Source organism: Sinohyriopsis cumingii, chromosome 6 (assembly GCF_028554795.1).
Source record: "Sinohyriopsis cumingii isolate HCF-2022 chromosome 6, ASM2855479v2, whole genome shotgun sequence".
NCBI classification, from domain to species: domain Eukaryota; kingdom Metazoa; phylum Mollusca; class Bivalvia; order Unionida; family Unionidae; genus Sinohyriopsis; species Sinohyriopsis cumingii.
Window position 1 is genome coordinate 149746787 of NC_142966.1, and position 17860 is coordinate 149764646.

General features: G+C 36.0%; 2 long non-coding RNA genes across 2 annotated transcripts; one reads left to right on the plus strand and one right to left on the minus strand.

Annotated features, from left to right (window-relative positions):
- The first annotated feature begins 265 nt into the window (after window positions 1–265).
- Window positions 266–4787, plus strand: LOC149798252 (uncharacterized). The gene is made up of 3 exons (XR_016421989.1): window positions 266–719; window positions 1303–1975; window positions 4523–4787. It is a non-coding gene; the product is annotated as an uncharacterized LOC149798252 (long non-coding RNA).
- Window positions 4414–16317, minus strand: LOC149798253 (uncharacterized). The gene is made up of 3 exons (XR_016421990.1): window positions 16077–16317; window positions 12218–12342; window positions 4414–4807 (listed from the first exon to the last, which is right to left on the minus strand). It is a non-coding gene; the product is annotated as an uncharacterized LOC149798253 (long non-coding RNA).
- Window positions 16318–17860: the final 1543 nt, after the last annotated feature.

Sequence of the window (17860 nt, forward strand, 5' to 3'; positions counted from 1 at the left end):
TTGATTTCGTAGATACCGTATATACTCGCATGGAAGTCAAGTCCAACTGCAAACAACATAACCTCTAATCTGTCATCGCATAAAGCGCCATTGGATCGGGGTCTGTCTTGTTTGTTACGCTGATTATTCCGAACAGTCTCCCGGAGCATAATGCGGGGGTGTGAAGGGGCAAATTTTATGTCGATCTAACAAGATAACATTAGCTGAGACCAGACAACCATTAATTAGATTTATGGAGACAAGCGCGTATCATATCGCCATACTACCGTGTACGGTAATGTCCTTTAGAGGGAGAATTCTGTTCCTAATTAAACATTTGTTTATACAGCAGCCAGGCGGACACTTTAGGACGAGGAAAACTTCATTTTCATGGTAAAGTTGTCACAACTGAGAGAATGCAGAGACTCTGTTACTCAAGCTACCAGGGTCAAGTTGACCCTGACTTTGGCGCCTCTGGAGAAAGGCGGCAGAGATATTTGATTCTGATTGGTACGTTAAATGAGAGGGCGTGTTCCAACACAAAATTTCATAGGTTTTAATATCGCCCGCATCGAATTTTAATCAGTCTAAGCTTTTCCTACAAGAGGAGACCCAAAGGTTATGACTCCGGAAATTTGCAAGAAATTTCCGTAAAACTGTGTCCAAAAAAGGGACGATTGTCGAAAGGAACCGACGAACTAATCTACCGATTAGGGGGAGGAAAAACGTTGACGGCAAAGGTAATGTGACAATTCCATGTAATTTGTTGATGCCATATATAATACGTTGCTGAAGTTATTTATTTGTATCTGCATGAATCTTTTTTCTACATTCGTGTAATAATTTGCTTTATGAAGTATAACTGTGTTGAGTTTATGCATAGGAAGTTGTACATTAATCTTCTTTAGATAAGTTTGACGAATTGTTTGAATTTGTCTTCTTGTTTGCATAAGAATTATGTTCTAAGAATTTAATGCATTACATTAGTTAATATGATTTCAAGAATCCGTGTGAATTCGCCGAATTTAGAAGATTTCACGTATGATTAAGAATAAGTGTGTATTGACGGAAATGATCTAGTAATTGATTGACGTGATGGATCCTATTTATTCGCTGTGTATGTGGTAATGTGTAAGGTCAAGGCGTAACGAATTAGCCATTTGACTAACTAGGGTCATTATAGGACATGTGGAGTCGATTGATAGCCTTAGCGTCTGTTTAGCACTGATAGTGAAATCTGATAACGAGGGAGAATAATGAAGAATTAACCGTTTCGTAAATAACGGGAAATTTAGGTTGTCTCTATTTATATTTATTTAAAAGGGAGAAAATAGCTCCAAAGACGTACGAACGAATGAGGGACGTTATTCTGAGACCTATACGGAGAAGCACAGAGAAGAGGGCAGTGAGACATATAATCCTGTGACGCAACCCTGCGACGTGTTAATCTCTGAAGAAGTATTTTGAGAGTGTCCTGAGACGGGTGGTAGAAAGTATCATCCCGAGATCCAAGGGGTCTGAACAGCGAAAGAGGAAGCAAAAACAGACTGAGTACGAGCAGGTTATGAAATCATACAAGACGTTGACTTCGATTGTTCACTCGATCTTATGATGAACTAAATCTATCAGTAACAGATTGGCTATCTTATTTAGATCTATTTGCGTTTTCTTTGTATTTCGGTGAAAGTTAAAGTTCTAAAAGCAGAGTACACTCCTGATGTAATGAATTTTCACGGTGTTTGTATGTAATTGATTAAATTGTTTGTTTATATGTACGGGGGCTCGTGTTGGTTTGTTCTATATACCTGCTCAGATCTCTATCTATTCCACCTATAAGTTTCACCACTTATATTTCTATTTACTCGAACCGGGCAATAACATCGAAGGCGGTCAACCCCTAGATAACGAAAACCAAATACGGAGGGACATTCACTCCCCCCGTGTAACAGGGGGCAGATCTGGTTATATGCACCTTGCAGTTGGATTCGATATATGAGTGAGTACACACGGTTGTCATATCTGAATATAAACAAACCTTGAAATGAAGATTATTGTTTGTTCCCGAACATCCGAGTCGTCATCGTGGTGGCAGATGAAATGTACCGTGTAAATAGGAAAACAAATATCGTAATTAGACGTGGGAATCAAATGAATAACACGTAAACTATTTATGTTTCAAGCCATATAGAACTCCTTTTATCGCACCACATATAGCACAATGTCTATAATTTTTATACCATTTTTTCCCGTTTACTAGCAACTTTAGAAAATTATATATATTTTAATGCTTTAAAAAATAATTTTTATTAACACTTTGCAATTTCCATTAATTTACAATGAGCTGAAATGTATCATTTATACGGTTTATCTGTAATTATTAATAAACCTGGCCACAGTTGAATATGACCACTTACAAATACCATGCAGCTAATGCAAACCTTTAATGTTACAATAGAAACGTGTGTTTGAATAAGATATGTGATATCATATATTTATCTGTTTACTACGATTTATAAAATGTATCGACCAGGTCGTGACATCAGGTCAGATCAACAAATAACCACTCAATGGTGGGCAGCGCATGAATATTTCTTACACGGCAAATCTACCTGACAATGAAGATCAATTATTGTTGTTGTTGTTGTTGTTGTTGTTATAGGGTTTAACGCCATTTTTCAGCACAAGATAGGCTATACATGGCGGCCAGTATTAATGGTGGAGGAAGAACCCGGGAAAACCCCGGAAAGAACCACCGACCTACGAGAAGCTACCGGCAAGCTTTCTCAGAAGATCAATTATGGAGTTCCGGTAATCATCATTATTCGATATGGCACGGTATCTTGTGGCGATTTTCGATATTCTGTACGTATTGTCTACATTACATCCATTAAAAGGGACTCTGTTCGATTGTTTAATGGTATTCTAGATGGTTGTCACACTAGAGCCGGTCCGGTCATAAGATCTCTGACAGAATCCAAGATTTTATTCAACTGCTGTTGTTTAGCAGTATTTACTTGAATGAAAGACAATTAAGCCTATCGACCAAGCCCATTTCAAGCGTTCTATATTATCACCGTCTCAAATGGGACACGATGATTATGTTTATAAATAACTCTTGCAACAAAAGTTCAACGAGAACACATCGAATCGACTTGTAATATCAACAGGATTACCATCTTCGTCCGCCTCGGATGTGGGAGGTCGTGGGTTCGAACCCCGGCCAATTCATACCAAATACTTATAAAAATGGTACTAAAAGTTGCCTAAGTTGGCACTCAACATTAAGAGGCTAGTGTTAGGACTGGTCGGCCTGGTGTCAAGATAATGTGACTGGGTGGAACATCATGCTACATGTCTGCGTCATGATGCCCCAGTGCTAGATATCACGTTAAACTGCCACATTGCGGACATCGTAGCAATATGACTGAACAATTGTTAGAGCTAAAACTCCAACACACACTCACACAGATATATATATATATATATATATATATATATATATATATATATATATATATATATATATATATATATATATATATATATATATATATATATATATATATATATATATATATATATATATATATATATGTGTGTGTGTGTGTGTGTGTGTGTGTGTGTGTGTGTGTGTGTGTGTGTGTGTGTGTGCCGTTTACCCGAGAACCTGGGTTCGAGTCTCCGTAGAGTACGAATTAAAAATTCTTTAATTTGTATGATAGTATTATTTGTATTCAAATATTAATTCTGCCTGCTATTATCAAGCATTGTTCTATAGGAATCCAGGGATAGCACTTTCCGTTCTGTCTGGTATGTATTTATAATTCTCTTTAATTAATTCTATATACCTTTATTTTTTTCATATGAATCGGGGATGACTGTGTAGATACATGAGAACTGATTACTAGATCGTCATGCGAGTGTGTCTGCTACACACGAGTGCATATAACACCGACTGAGTAACATCATATTTTGGTGGTGTGTGGGCTCGTGTGTGCAGGCAATGGCGATGGGTACCGTTTACCCATGGATCTGGGTTCGAATCTCAGTAGAGTACGAATTAAAAATTATCTAACGTGTATGATAGCATTCTTCCAGAGATAACACTTTCCGTTCTGCTTTCTCAGCTATCGAACATGATGAGTTTGTTAAACTGTTAAACACAAAGCACCAATCTTAAATCAGAAATATACATTGAAAATGTTGTATTATGATGAAGTGGGTTCAAGAATGTTTTCAAGATTGTCTTTATCTTGCATTTTAAATACATTAATACATAACATTATGTTATATATATATATATATATATATATATATATATATATATATATATATATATATATATATATATATATATATATATATATTCGTCATGTAAATTTTAAACCTTAATCTGGTATTGAATTCACTATATAATCATATCCAATAGTCTCACAAATTTAATTATTTAATTAAAATGAAAATGTCGTAAAAATCTGATTTAAATGCGACTGTCTTAATTTAAAAACAAAAAACAATCGCGATTTTTTAATTGTTATTTCAGCGTAACACGGCCACTATTTACTGACCGGTACAATGATATCTGCTGTCCAGCTGATCCAAAACTTATACATCATGTATATAATTTATCTCGAGGCCGGACATTATATTAACCCAGCCTCCAAAGATGAGGCTATGGTATCCAGTATACATGAAAATAGATCTGCAGAAAGACGAGTTCCAGAGAGTGATTGCTTGGACTGGAACTGTATCAAATGAATCAACATCAGGAGAGTGCAGCTGACCAATTATGGTTCGTTCGTTCCAGCATCGTGAATGATATCCGTGTCTGTAAATTTAAACAAAAACAATTTGAAATGTAAGTTTACCTAAATCGAACTTCATCTTCTTTTCTTTAAACTAATTTACATTTTTTGTTAATGTATGTTTGTGATATAATGTGTCTAATTACCATGTTTGCTTACACGTGACTCACGCCTGCTCGCCCAACTGCTTAGTCACAAATGAGCTCTTCCATAAGTCCACAGGCAACATGGTTCATTACATGTATACAGACAACACTTTTTCATGATAAATCGAACGAGTAGTGTTGCTCGAAATATTGATGAAGCTGGTGTTGAAATCATTTCGGTATTGGGTATTTTGCCACATTATGAGATGCTTACATGAAAATTCTCTGAGCTACCGTTTCAGATAACTTGCAGAGCTGGACGAGCTACAACAACATTGGCATGGTCTTAACAGACATCCAAGCGAAATATATAACACAACTATCGTTTTGTCCTGATTGTCTGCTTTGGACTAGTTTTTTATTTTCATGACTGTTTGGATTTTAGCCTCTAGTTGCTTGTGGCTTCCAGGCATCTAAATACCTTCACAACTGAGAAAGCTGGAGTTGAACGGTCAACTGCTTTAAGACAGATACCTGCAAATCATTGCACAAATGCTCCAACAGAAGAGTCAAGAATCACATTGATGAAAAAATGTACAAATTGAAAAGAAAATAATTGTACATATACAATGGAAATATCTTCACAAGCACAAGACGCACGAGGAAAAATGGCGACACACAGAGCGAACAAAGAGATAAGGGAATTCGAAAAATTACTTGAACACTAGACGGATAGAAACAAATGATGGATCTTTTTTGGAATGTACGTACAAAAAAGGAGCCCAGAGATAGACATGTTAGGATTATCGAGAGATAAAGTAAAGGGAGTAGCCTCAGTTATGATAGCAATTAAAGTCCAATCCCCACACTGCTTGAACAAAATCTACTCAATAAACCAGAAAGGATATCAATGGTTTATTGTGCGCCCAAAGGGAACAAAACCAGTACTACTCTACGGAGAATTTCAGATTGCTGGAGAAAAAGCGTTAATCAAAGAACCTACACCAATTCTGCGAAAGATAAAAAGCAAACTGGAGAGTTACACCTATCTGACATTCCATTAGAAATACCTTTGAAGGCTACAGTCCAAAAAATTTAAGAGAACTTGAATATAAAAGTTATCTCATCACGACTGGAAACAATACCTTTGACATCCATATACAACGGCAATAGAATTCTGGAAATAGAAAAAACTAAGATAACGGAAGTAAAACCTCGGGACACTGGTTGTTGACATTTGTACTAAAAACCTGAGCCACGACTGACCATTTAAAATTTATGAAAATAAACATATACCACCCACACGTACTATACACAAAAAGGCATAGGATAAAATGTCAGATTGTATCCAATCCATCTTATTATTTGTAAATTCACTATACAGTGAATGCATATTTTGTAGAGCCTTACAACAATGAAAAATTTTATATAAACAATATTGGCCTTCAGACTTTTTTTAAAAATAGCAAAAATCAACCAACATGGACATTGTTCATGTCCTGAAATTCAGCTTCATGAAAAAATATTTAAAGCGTGTCATGCAAGCTAATACAGAAACTAATTTAATCCGATACAATATTTTTGCACATAAACAAATGCCTGCTTTATATAGAAACCATTTAACATTTGTGATAACTGCGCTTTAAATCTCGATAGTGATGATTCATTTTGAATAAATACAGGACACAGGTTGCAGCATCTCCAAAGACTCTGCCTTACGGGATGGAAGAGAAAACGAAAAGAAAGTAGAATGTTTTCGTATTCCCTATGTTCGAATATTGTTGTCCCCAAGTGTGGCAGTCCTGGCGACATCGTATCCTACTTTAAAACGAGAAAACAATGAAATCTTGTTAAATAAATTTTGGTAGCATCCTCTTCAGCAGAAAAAAAATAGAAAGAAGTGAAGACGGCCGTGAAAAAAATATGTAAGGCAAATAATAGAAAACATTATTATTCGTAAACGCAAATACCACATGAACAATGGGATGTACAATTGTTACAACAACAGTCGATATACAGGTAACATAAACCCATTTGACAAAACGTTCAAAGAACTCGTGCCGAAGTGGCAGGAATCGATCCTCAAAGGCATATACATTTTTCAGATTTTTCCCATTTAACATCGTACACAAATATTTCTATCAAAAAAATTATATTTTTTCGAAATCAACTTAAGATGTTCCGTTGACATTGTAAATAAGTTCCAAGTTAGTGAGAGCTTTAAAACTGGTTTTGAAACAAAGTTGTTGACACCCAAGGTACTGAATTTCTTAACCAATATTTTGTTTCGCATTGGAAAAACAAAACGCACTTTGGCTAAGACCAAAAAATACTATAAGATTAACGATATCGAAAGCAATCTCGATCAAAGCGTACGTAAAATGTGAAAATATCGTATAAAGCAACTCTACGTCTGTTGAAAATGATACCGCCACTCCCCCAGTCTCGATTCTTGGATTGAAGCTTTACAATTAATTGACTATAAAATGAGATAGAAGTCTCCAACAGTCATTATATAAGGTATCCACTTCTCTCAATTTATTCCTGCAAAAACACCCAAAACATAAACAACAACAACAATTCATCTTTGTCTTTCAGATCTTTCTGATAAATTGTGCAACTGGAGCAGCGATTGGAAACATGTTTGCAAGAAAGAGATAAACATTTGTGAAATATGTTGCTGAAGAGATGAATGGCTATCGTCTTCCCAGTCCCTCTTTAGATTTTACCAACCGAAGTAACAGTGATGGCCACGCCGATGCATCACAATTCGTCTAGTCAAAGCAACCCTCTGGAACCCGTGGAAAATCGTCCCTGGACATAGGGCGAATACCTAAGAGTCAATAATTATCGAACTGTGAATAATCAGTTTCATTTATCTTCAAGTAGCGATGGTATGATTATATGCCTTTTCACTGCTGAAGTACCCCTAATCCATTCGATTAGACTTCAAAGCTCATTAGGAAGTGACTTTGATATAAATAGTATTCATCCCCTTTGAATGTTTCCGCAGGTCACACCACTTTCTTCGTAGAAATATTAAACGAACAAGTACAAGACAACGTGGAAAAATGATCCTGGAAAAACACCACAAAGTCCTAAAGTTGCCTTGATGAAAACAATATAAACGTTTGTTGATCCAGACAGAAAAAGCATGCCTTGATCACCGAGATGTATACCACTATAATTAATTACAAACTCCTGTAGATATTATTGATCTTCCCTCCATGCCACAGCAAGAACAAGACAGAAAGAGAGGTCAAAGGACATTCAGACTTCATAAGCAAGTCCTGCTATAGAATAAGATTGGAACATTTCTCAGAGATTTATAGATTTCTTTTGCTAAATAATGACGCGTTAAAAGAAATGACAGAATATTCTAATCCTCACAATATAAGAATCAAACAATTCCCAAAACAAAACAAAAACAAAAGGCGTAGTTTAGAAACGATGGCTCATTTATTATTGGATATGTTCTTGAGGACAAGTATTTGCTGAATCATGTGGACGTGCATCTGAGGGTAATTAAAGTAGTACTGCGTTGCATTTGATGGTATATCCTAACGACTCGACAAGTAACATCGAGGAATCCAGACAATACGTGGGACGCGTGGAAGCGTTACCAAAGTGAGAAGTGACATTAGCCAAAATCTGTCCAGAAATACAACCAACTATCCTCTACGACACGAAGAAGTCAAATCATCACCTTTGTCTTTTTACTTCGATCCAATGTTAAAAATCATGTCTTTCAGGTCAATTGTCTAAACGTTTATTCAGTAGGATCGTCATCAATGATATCCACTGCAGAATTATTGCGTAAACCTTTCTAGTTCCAATACCTCAAAAGAGCTGTTTCTACAGATACATTTATTCCATGGTACATATACTACATCTTACCGACTTGTCAAACCTACATTGGCTCCCAAACTATCAGCCTTGTCTCTGGTCTCTAGGCTGCTAATTCAGCAGAAGGAAAATTTGTATAATATTATTATGTTACTAACAATCCTTTTCTTCAGACTGAATTTCTATATATTTAAATGGAACATGAGTTCAGTATATTATTGACGGTATTCATTTTCCAACGATTAAAATTTGCAGAATAAAATTCACTTCATGTCTTAATTTTCTGGTTTTGTACAAATTGGTCAACTTACAATTGGTGAAATTGATTTACAGCTGCCTGGGTTTAGTCCTTGTAATTCTAAAGTTTTGCATTATTTTGTGGACAAATAATCATTTAGGTTGTCAGGCGGTTTTCTTCTCAATGCCAAATCTGATGTTGGATTTGTTTCACATCATCTCCAACATTCATGTGACTTATCGAATCATGTGTTTAGTCATCGGATAGTGTAACTTTCGGTGTATTCGTACTGTCTTAAAGAAGGATGATTTTTAGTCATATGATAAGTCTCTTCTCGCTGTTATCATCGATCCCTTTCTGTCGATAATTTCACTTGGATTAGGGTTGAATGGTGTTAATAATTTGTCCCACTTTTCTCGTCGCACCAGACCGTTGTCTCCAACTGTTAAATTTGATTTCGTCGCTTTTCTAGTTCGACCTGAATAGATATTCATTTTACATATTTCTCAGTATCAATCTTTCTAGCTGAGATTTGATTTGTATGCTTGTGAGTCTGATATTCATCTTTCATACCAATGCATCGTGGCAGGAGTTTTGTTAGCTGTTACATGAGGTGCTCTGTAATTGAGCAAAAACTTTATATTTCTTGTTTCCAGCTTTATTGCTCTGCAGGAGTTGTTTTTATTGTTTTTTCCAATTCTTCTTATAAACCATTCTGCTTCGCCATTGGCATGAGACCATAAAATATTATTTTTCTATGCTTGAATCCCGTGCATTCTGCAAACTTTGTAGACTCATATCCGATGAATGCTTGTTCATTATGCGTTTTATAAATTCTGATAGTCCAAGCACTGAAAATGTCTTGTCTAACCGGAATAATAACTTTTGAAGACGAGGAGTTAATAATTTTAATGGATGCATACACTAAATAGTCATAAACAAGTACGAAAAAGTAGACTCCAGATGTGAGGAAGACTGAAGTCCATGCTAATCTGATACCAAGAGTTTACTGACAGAACCGTCACTCTTAGCATCTTCGCTAGCCAAGGTTCCGGTACGATAACCCTATCTACACCTAGGAGGATCGAACATATATATTGGTGCTTTGTCCTAGTGACATCTATTGGATTTCATGAGTTGGCTCCATTAGTATGTAATGCCAACTAACCTACAGTTGGTGCATTGTATATCGGTCGCAAATGATGGGGGCAATTGACCTAACAATTATACTTTGGACTTTTAACATCGAAAGTATGACACTGTACCAGAAGGAAGCCATTACAGATGTGTTAGAGTGAAAGGTATTTATATAACACGGACAGGCACTGTAAAATTGCTTATTCATCAGTCCATTCAAGTTGTGTGCTGGATCATGTAGGAATAGTGTTAAAATTAAACAACTTGACTTTGATTGGATGCGGTGGTTTTCTTTAGCTAAGTGGCGAGCAACCAATGACACTAGGTCTTGTTCTTGTTCTGACCATTATGACATTATCACTGGCTCTTTGTCTTTTTTCTGCAGTGTTCTAGAAACAGTGTCATATTATAATGCAAACTGTCCTTCTGCTGAATCAGCAACCCAGAGACCAGATATAAAGTTGTTGTATAGGCAGTCAGACGTAGGTCTAACAAGTGTGTCGCTTATAGTATGTATGCCATAGATTAAACACGTGTCTGTAGAAAGAGGTTTTTTCCTCTCACTACTAAACACGCCTTGTCTGTAGAAATAGGTCTTTGCATCTCACTACTAAACACACCTAGTAAAGATAGGCAGTTTGCATTTGGGGCAGCAAAAAAAACCTCAAAACAAACTATGACTTCGGGCTTAAAAAGTCAAAATTCAAGATCACAGTAACTGGAAGAAAACATACTCCGCACAATAAATTCACTTGTGTGCGATATACTTCGACAAACTGACAAAGGGGCTTTTTTTTAGAACAAATGCAGCAGCACTATAAATAAAAACAAATATAACTTAGACATCCAACTAACGTGCAGGTAATGTGAACAGGGACGATACTGTTCAGTGTATGCTTGGGAGTAGGAAGATTATGTCCCATGTTCTAAAAGCACATAATTTAAACCTGGTTACAACTCTGTAGTTTATTAACATTTCTGCATTCCTTTAAAACGGCGAGTCGTGTTTATGTTTTAAACAAATGAAGCTACTACATTACCGTGATTGCATCAGAGATCGTCGAAAGTTATAAAATAGCTACTGGTTTTGAAGAGAAACGGCAACAATATTTTTTTATATATGAAAAACACTTCCAAAGAGAATTACCGTGAATAACAGCAGAATAAAGAGAACTAATATTCTGTTAATGACCATCGATTCGGATTGACGTTAGCACTTACGTCTACAACGTTTAGTCAAAGCAATTCCTTTCCATAAATATGACAGTACGCTGGTGCCCTATTTACTGTTTCAAACAAAAGCTTAAATGAATACAGTATATTTCGAATCAGCTGCCTGGTGATAAGAACTTTCTGTGATATGTTCCTACTTATTTCAATGAAAACCGTACCATAAGCAAACAATTTATCCTCATGTAGTTGCAGTCTGTTGTAGTTCAGCAGCAGTAGCAAATACGTGCCGCATTTACGCCAAATGCACATGTTGTTTGCCAGTCGTCCTTGCTGCGAGAATTGCTCTCTCTCTCTCTCTCTCTCTCTCTCTCTCTCTCTCATACGAAATGTAGATTTCGTGTTGGACAAGCGCGGCCGATGCTAGACTCAGCCTGACTCTATAGTATGTGAACAAAGCAAGTACCTTTATTCAAATTCTTATCATTATAAATGTAAATCATCATCCTCCTCTTCGCCAAGGTTATCATCATCGCCGTCATTGTCACCATCATTATCGCAACGTTTATTTATTAATCTGATTGACTATTCGCTCAGCTCAATGACTATCAAACAGTTTGCCCACAAGTCTACAGTTTAACGACGTGAAACGCCTTATTGAAACTACTTCAGAGCGTTAACCTTGATTCTTATACAACTTGTCATAGAAAAGATGCATACGGGAGAATTAGTCTTTTCAACACGTTATATCACCGAGAGTTCAATGTACGCATTTTAAAAAATTCATCCATCCATATTTGTCTTTTTAACAGTACATTTAAATTAGACCTGGTATTCAATATATTGGTGCAAATGAGAAAAAAACGAAAGTTTTTTTTAAAGATCCCAAACCCACCTCATTCCAGATACAGTCTGTACTGGTCCCATACAAAATATAAATGATAATAAATACCTACAATATGCAGTTTTATCAACCAAATTTTCGTATGGGTGGATTGATTTCGGGTGGAGTGTTTGCCCATCGTTATGCTGTCTCCAAGTGAGCAAGTTCCGAACTTCTCATACATATTTCCTGTCAGGACTATAAAAAAAATAAAGATAAATAGCGTAGCAATAACCTAAACATAAATAACGTAGCACTAACCTAAACACGAATAACGTAGCACTAACCTAAACATGAATAACGTACGTAGCTCTAACCTAAACATAGATAAAGTAACTATAACCTAAACATGAATAACGTAGCACTAACCTAAACATGAATAACGTAGCACTAACCTAAACATGAATAACGTAGCTCTAACCTAAACGTGAAGAACGTAGCACTAACCTAAACATGGATAAAGTAGCTCTAACCTAAACATGAATAACGTAACACTAAACTAAGTAGCTCTAACCTAAACATGAATAACATAGCTCTAACCTAAACATTAATAACGCAGCTCTAACCTAAACATAAATAACGTAGCACTAACCTAAACATGGATAACGTAGCTCTAACCTAAACATGAATAACGTAGCTCTAACCTAAACATTAATAACGTAGCTCTAACCTAAACATGAATAACATAGCTCTAACCTAAACATTAATAACGCAGCTCTAACCTAAACATGAATAACGTAGCTCTAACCTAAACATAAATAACGTAGCACTAACCTAAACATGAATAACGTAGCTCTAACCTAAACATGAATAACATAGCTCTAACCTAAACATTAATAACGCAGCTCTAACCTAAACATAAATAACGTAGCACTAACCTAAACATGGATAAAGTAGCTCTAACCTAAACATGAATAACGTAGCACTAAACTAAGTAGCTCTAACCTAAACATGAATAACATAGCTCTAACCTAAACATTAATAACGCAGCTCTAACCTAAACGTGAATAACGTAGCTCTAACCTAAACGTGAATAACGTAGCACTAACCTAAACATAAGTTACGTAGCACTAACCTAAACATAAATAATGTAGCTCTAACCTAAATAACGTAGCACTAACCTAAACATAAATAACGTAGCTCTAACCTAAACGTGAATAAGGTAACTCTAACCTAAACGTGAATACAGTAGCTCTAACATAAATAACGTAGTTCTAACCTAAATATAAATAAAGTAGCTCTAACCTAAATAACGTAGCACTAACCTAAACATAAATAACGTAGCACTAATCTAAACATCAATAAAGTAGCACTAACCTAAACGTGAATACAGTAGCTCTAAACTAAACATAAATAACGTAGCTCTAAAGTAAACATAAATAAGGTAGCTCGAACCTAGACAAAAATAACGTAACACTAACCTAAACATGAATAACGTAGCTATAACATAAATAACGTAACACTAACGTACACATAAATACCGTAGCTCTAACCTAAACATAAATAACGTAGCAATAACCTAAACATAAATAACGTATCTCTATCCTAAATATAAATAACGTGGCCTAACCTAAACATAAATAACGGAGCTCTAAACAAGACATAAATAACGTAGCTCTAACCTAAAGATAAATAACGTAGCTCTAACCTAAACATAAATAACGTAGCACTAACCTAAACATAAATAACATAGCTCTAACATAAACATGAAAACGTAGCTCTAACATAAACGTGAATAACGTATCTTTAACCTAAACATTAATAACGTAGCTCTAACCTAAACGTGAATAACGTAGCTCTGACCTAAACATGAATAACAGCTCTAACCTAAACATGAATAACGCAGCTCTAACATGAACGTGAATAACGTAGCTCTAACCTAAACATTAATAACGTAGCTCTAACCTAAACGTGAATAACGTAGCTCTAACATAAATATGAATAAAGTAGCTCTAACATAAATAACGTAGCTCTAACCTAAACGTGAATAATGTAGCTCTAACATAAATAACGTAGCTCTAACCTAAACGTGAATAATGTAGCTCTAACATAAATAACGTAGCTCTAACCTAAACATAAATAACGTAGCGCTAACCTAAATATGAATAATGTAGCTCTAACATAAATAACTTAGCTCTAACCTAAACGTGAATAATGTAGCTCTAACATAAATAACGTAGCTCTAACTTAAACGTGAATAATGTAGCTCTAACATAAATAACGTAGCTCTAACCTAAACATAAATAACGTAGCTCTAACCTAAATATGAATAAAGTAGCTCTAACATAAATAACGTAGCTCTAACCTAAACGTGAATAATGTAGCTCTAACATAAATAACGTAGCTCTAACTTAAACGTGAATAATGTAGCTCTAACATAAATAACGTAGCTCTAACCTAAATATGAATAATGTAGCTCTAACATAAATAACGTAGCTCTAACCTAAACGTGAATAATGTAGCTCTAACATAAATAACGTAGCTCTAACTTAAACGTGAATAATGTAGCTCTAACATAAATAACGTAGCTTTAACCTAAACGTGAATAACGTAGCTCTAACCTAAACATAAATAATGTAGCTCTAACATAAATAACGTAGCTTTAACCTAAACGTGAATAACGTAGCTCTAACCTAAACGTGAACAATGTAGGTCTAACCTATTTATTTTCAGACAATAGTATATAACTATTACTTGTAATACAACGACGACTAAACGACGCATCTCGCCTCCTCCCTGCCCCCTGCCCCCTGCCCCATTTTAGTGCCGTAGTTGTCAGAGTACTGAAGAGAACCTTAGAATATGTTTGGGTTAAGACTGTGATGAGAAGGAGGAGTAAACGGATTACGATTAAGATGTTATTGAGTGTAAGAACTAACATTTTCGCCACATGGTTCTATTTGTTTCAGTTAATATACCTGCATAGGTAACACGTAGAATTAAAGTTTATGTAGCTGCCGATTGCGCCATGGCATCATGCAAAGGAAAGGTGCAACGAACGAAGTAGCGACATGCATTTTCATGTAATTTTCACTGCACTATTATGCGGTTTTGTCAAACATAATCAGACCTTCGTCTGCGTGGATTCGAGTCTGGGGCTCAACCAATGTGAGTATGTGAGAAAACTTGCCGGTAGCTTCTCGTGGGTCGGTGGTTCTTTCCAATGGTTTTCCCGGGTCCTTCCTCTACCATTTATACTGGCCATCAGTAGTTTTCGCCGTGTAGTAAATACACCCGACCATATGTGCTCATTGCAAATTTAAATGTATGAAATTCGTTAAACGATTTTAATTAAGTGAAGAATGCCAAAACCAAACTTTGTATTTTGTTTTCTGATTAATGAGTGATCTAAAAACTTTTTTTTAAAATTTAATAGGTCGTGAGACAGGAGCCTAGCTAAAGTTGTTTCGCTTCGCTAAATACATTCCGCTTGTGCAAAACGAGTCAGTATTTTTATAAACGTTAAATTAATTCTAGTACATGGTTCTGAATAATAGTTACTTTTTATGTTGGTGGGTAGGTGGTGTGGGGTTCACGACACGCATTTATTCTTAGATGCATCCATATTGCGACATTGATGTTAATAAATGAAAATTGATAGTAATTAGAGCCCGCACAAGAGAGTTTAATAAAACGAAGTCTTTGTTATGGTGGATTTTAACAACTTCTCTAATCCCAATCCCGAACACTGCATTACAGATAGTAGGTATTCAAATTACAGCTTCCTGTGAAAGGTGACAGTATCATTTAACTCTAATCTGCATTTTATAAAATGTATGCGCTGATCGACTGCAATTTTTCTTTTCATTCAAGCAAACTTAACCAATCTGTCAATGCCAATAATGCAGTCTTTCTTATAAAAAGAAAACTTTCTTAGCACAAAGTAGCTGGAGAGAGAGAGAGAGAGAGAGAGAGAGATTGATGGAACATACTCTTAATCTATTTACGTCTCCATCCACTCTACTCGATATCACCGATGCGTCCTCTCAGCGACCAATCATATGCTTACACTCCACTGTCGTGGAATTCTCGGTAAAGGTAGAGGATATGTGTGGGATTTCCCCGTCTACAATAATGATGCGAGCTTCAGTTACGAAACTGAACTTCCTGATAGTATGTAGGCACGCTTTAAATATATATTACTTAAAATTTTCACAGAAGGCGTCTGGCATTCAACACTTCCTCTTTAATTGTGAAATACTATGCGAAATGAATTGAATATTAAATCAGCTGAATTTGTGTAGGTGGTGTCGGTGTATTCCAAATATACATGTATTTGCATACTGAGAGAGAGAGAGACAGAGACACAGAGAGAGAGAGAGAGAGACAGACAGACAGAGAGCAAAGTAACAACAGATAATAGAAAGCTTTTGGAATACTACTTTAACGACGATTAAACTGAATAAGACAAACATAGGGTGAGGTCGTGGGTTCGATCCCCGGCCGAGTCATACCAAAGACTTACAGAAAATGGTACTAACAGCTTCCTTGCTTGGCGCTCAGCATTAAGGGGTTAGTGTTAGGACTGGTCGTCCTGTTGTCAGGATAATGTGACTGGGTGGGTCATCATGATACATGTCTGCGGCATGATCCTTCCGGGTTAGACATCACTATAAACTGCCACAATGCAGACATCGTAGCGATATGACTGAAAATTGTTAAAGCTACGTTAAAAATCCAAATCACACACACACACACACACACACACACACACACACACACACACACATTTTCGCAATGGAAGACTTTTAAGAAATGTTTTGTTGTTGTTTATTTATTTTTAAAGGGCACAAATTGGTACGTTTCATTTTACAAATATATGGGTCGTGTATTTGCGACAATTGTATCCTGGATGCAGCTAAACCATTAATAGCACAGCGTATCAAATATGTTAATTTTCATTTCTTATTACCAAAGGAAATTTGGGTACTTTAGTTCTGAAGATGCCGTCACAACATTTTCTATCATGGTAAAACCTATAGCATGTTACGGTTCTGAAATGTGGGGACGTGTATTCAGAATGTTTTGAAAGTGTTCATGTCGCTTCTGTACTATATGTATATCTGACGTAATTTGAATACGTATGTTGCCATTGGATAATTTGGCAGACTGCAGTAGTGTATTACTTATTAATCTACATGTGTTAAATAGTGCATTTTGCATTCATAACCATTGTCAGCATTTAAAACATTAAACAAATATTGGTTGACTAATCTCTCTCTCTCTCTGAAAAAAAGTTACTGCCTTATGTCAACACAAAATCCTTTCATTATATATGTGTGTGTGTGTGTGTGTGTGTGTGTGTGTGTGTGTGTGTGTGTGTGTGTTTTACGCACATTTTTGCGTCAGGGACGCACACTGGAGAAAATTGACGCACGCATTTTGTTGCCGTCCGTTTGTTGGTTTTTTTTTTTTTTTTGACGCAAAGGATTTGCATAATGCGATAAGTATTTATTTAATATCCAATGGTTTGGATGAGGGATGGCATCATGTATATTTCGAGTACACGTATAGTCGGGTTCCCTGTTTTGTATGATCCCTGTGTTGCACTCCGCGATATGGGGCATACGAAACAGGGAACCAGACTAGCATAAGCACTGTTATGACTGAGTAGGTTCCCCTAATCGCGCGAGCTCTCACGCGATTTCCATCGAGCTCAGCAAGACGTCGTCCAGATGTTCAACCTCGAAGTTTATTGCACTAAAATGCACTAAGA